This window comes from Kogia breviceps, chromosome 6 (assembly GCF_026419965.1).
Source record: "Kogia breviceps isolate mKogBre1 chromosome 6, mKogBre1 haplotype 1, whole genome shotgun sequence".
NCBI classification, from domain to species: Eukaryota; Metazoa; Chordata; class Mammalia; order Artiodactyla; family Physeteridae; genus Kogia; species Kogia breviceps.
Genome location: NC_081315.1, coordinates 142,652,233 through 142,655,944, shown reverse-complemented (window position 1 = coordinate 142,655,944; position 3,712 = coordinate 142,652,233).

The following is a 3,712-nucleotide window of genomic DNA, read 5'->3' as shown; positions in this document are numbered from 1 at the left end:
GTTTGGATATTGTTTAGCTGGGTGTGTCACTGGTACCTCCAAAGGAAGATGGCCCACAGGAACTCGGGGGCAAAGTCAGGGCCCTGGAAGTGGGTTCTGGAACCAAGTGCCTTCTGAAGGTGAGATACTAAAGGGAAAGGGTGTTCAGCCAGCAGAGAAGAGGGAGACGGACACAGGCTTAGGGAGCGCCTCCTTGTTTAGTTTATGATACACACGACCACTTGTGATTAAGCTCCCAGAGTTCTCAGAATTTTCAAATGCGTGCTACACAGCGTCTGTGGATATACAATGAGATAACAGAGTCCACAAAGCAGACAACATTTACTCATCTTACGTTTGCATAAGAAGTCTATGAATCGCTGCCTTGAGAAACTGGATGTTCTCTGTCAATCAGCCAAACCTAGAGCAGATGCGATGGCACAGAGACTGGTAGAAATAGACGCCAGGCACCCTAATAAACAACTTGTGGATCTCAAGTATCCCACAGAAGGAATATGTTCATTTCAGATGAATCTCCGGGCTTTGGGAGACCTGACATCTTTTTCACATGGTGGACCTTCTTTAAGAAAATGATTACATGACACCAAAAGCAAAGGCAACGAAAGCAAAAATAAACAAGTGGGACCACACGAAACGAAAAAGCTTCCGCACGGCAAAGGAAACCATCAACAAAATTAAAAGGCGACCTACGGAATCACAGGAAATTTGCAAATCACACATCCAATAAGGAGTTAATATCCAAAATATACAAGGAATTCAGGCAACTCAGTAGCAAAAGTAAATAAATAAATAATTTTAAAATAGGAAAAGGGCCTGAACAGACATTTTTCCAAAGAAGAAATACCAACGGCCAACAGGTACATGAAAATGTGCTCCACATCACTAATCATCAGGGAAATGCAACTCAAAACCACAGTGAGGGCTTCCCTGGTGGCGCAGTGGTTGAGAATCCGCCTGCCGATGCAGGAGACGCGGGTTCGTGCCCTGGTCCGGGAAGATCCTACGTGCCGCGGAGCAACTAAGCCCGTGAGCCATGGCCGCTAGGCCTGCGCGTCCGGAGCCTGTGCTCCGCAACGGGAGAGGCCACAACAGTGAGAGGCCCGCGTACCGCAAAAAAAAAAAAAAAAACCACAGTGAGATGTCTCTTCACACCTATTAGGATTGCTATTATCAAAAAGGCAAGAGACAGCAAATGCTGGCAAGGATGTGGAGGAAAGGGAACCCTTGTACACTCTTGCTGGGAATGTAAACTGGTACAGTTACCATGGAAAACAGTATGGAGATACCTCAAGAAATTAAACATAGAATTACCATACGATCTAACAACCCCACTTCTGGGTGTACAAAGGAAACAAAATCATGATCTCAAAGAGATATCTGTACTACCGTATTCATTGCAGCCTTTATTCACAATAGCCAAGGTATGGAAACAACCTAAGTGCCCACTGACAAATAAATGGATAAAGAAAATGTGATACACGTGCGTGCGCACACACACACACACACAGAGGAATATTGCTGTTTTTAAAATATTCATTCATTTTTAAATATTTATTCATTATTTTGCTGCACTTAGTTGTGGCAGGCGGGCTCCTTAGTTGTGGCATGCAAACTCTTCGTTGCGGCACGCGTGTGGGATCTAGTTCCCTGACCAGGGATCAAACCCGGGCCCCCCTGCATTGGGAGCACGGAGTCTTGTCCACTGCACACCAGGAAGTCCCTACTGTCTTAAAAAGACGGAAATCCTGCCATCTGTGACATCATGTTTGAATCTGGAGGGCATCCTGCTAAGTGAAATAAGCCAGACAGAAGAAGAAAAGTGCCGTATGGTATATTCTTCTGTCAACTTCTCAATGAAAGTTCTTTCTTCTAGGCTGTAACAGTAAACTGGCCACCATGGCTCCATTCCCACATAGCCTTCCCCTCACCACTGGAATTTTAGGCATAAATCTGATGCTCTCACTCACTAGCTTGCTTAAATGCTTTCATTAGTTACCCATTGCCTACATAGTAAAGCTCAAATGTTTTTGTGTGGCTATCCTCATTTTTCTTTCCCTTCCCCCAAATGCCTTCTCCCCCAAATGTGGAAATTCCGTAATTGATCTTTTCTTGGCAATTGATCTTGGGCCGGGCACCTGACTCTAGCCAGGCCACCCTAGACATTTTGACTTGGGACTGACACTCAGTCAGTTTCTCTTTGGACGCCTGCAGCACGCAAAAGCTCAGAAGCGGTTACTGGCCATGTTGTCTGCAAGTGAACCAGAAGAGTGGAGAAATCCAATTATAAGACAGAGAGAGAATGAAGGTAAGCAGCAAAGCTGAGCCCAGAGGTAGGAGACCGAGTCCTCAATCCCAGCTCTTCTTTGGGTCTAGTTGCATCCTTGTCCTGGAGTCTAACATCAGACAAGTCAGACTCCTGACAATAAATCCCCCCTTGCAGACGGATGTGACCTGAGTTCCTGATACCTGCACCTAAGTCAGTCCTAATTCCACTGCATATGGCGACTTGGCGGTTCAGTCACAACCCGCCTCGCTGGCTCCATCCCCCGGGGTTCTGACCACCCCTTCATCTCACTGCCCACTCCCTCGTCACGATCGCGCCAGTCTCTGTGCTCAGCGCCCTTTGTATTTGCCTCTTTAGTTACATTGACCACAGTACACTGTAGAATTCCTACTTGTTAATGTATTACGTTGTAAGTCCTTCAAGGACAGTCTTGTTCATCTACGTAGCTCACTGCCTAACACAAATGGTTGATAAATCAGGTTATTCCAACAAATGAAGTGATTAGTATTTGCCACACAGGCTCTAGCAAGTTTGTCCCCCAAAAGATTTGACCAACCTATTATTATTTAAAAAGCAGTCTTTCATGAATAATGTAATTTTGTGTTTGAACAGAAGAGTAACATATATGAAATAAACTGACCAGGGAAAGCAGCACGAACTTCAGAGTCCCTAACTCCGATCTAATGCAGGGGACATAGGTTCAAGCCCTGGTCTGGGAATATCCCACATGCCACGGAGCAACTAAGCCCGTGTGCCACAAATACTGAGCCTGTGCTCTAGACCCCGTGAGCCACAACTGCTGAGCCTGTGTGCTGCAACTACTGAAGCCTACGAGCCTAGAGCCCGTGCCCTGCAAACAAGAGAAGCCACCACAATGAGAAGCCTGCGTATCGCAACGAAGAGTAGCCCCCGCTTGACGCAACTAGAGAAAGCCCGTGCACAGCAATGAAGACCCAATGCAGCCAAAAAAAAAAGTCTCTAAAAACAAAACATTCTCCTAAAGAGCCTAACTAAATCAGAAATCTGAATGCAGAAATTGCAATGTTATACCTGTCACTTACTCCCTTCTCTTCTTTCTCACTTTTTATAGTTATTCATCCTGCTAAATTCTTCTACCTTTAAATATACAGATGCCAACCACTCTTGTGATATGCGCCATTTGCACTGAAGCGTTTGTTCTTAAACAAGTTGGATTACTCAGCCTTACAAATACAAAAGCTATCCTATCAGCTAATTTTAATACTTACGGTTTTTTCCTGAAAAGTTCTTTAACCTTGAATGTATTTCCAAATGGGTTAGTTTTTGTCTGTTTGATTCTAATGTATTACATACTACCTGGAAGCCAGAGGAAAACAAGAGATTTTTATTGTTTGTTTTATTTTATACTCAACCTAGTAACCAAACAAAGAAAATAAACCACAATTTCTT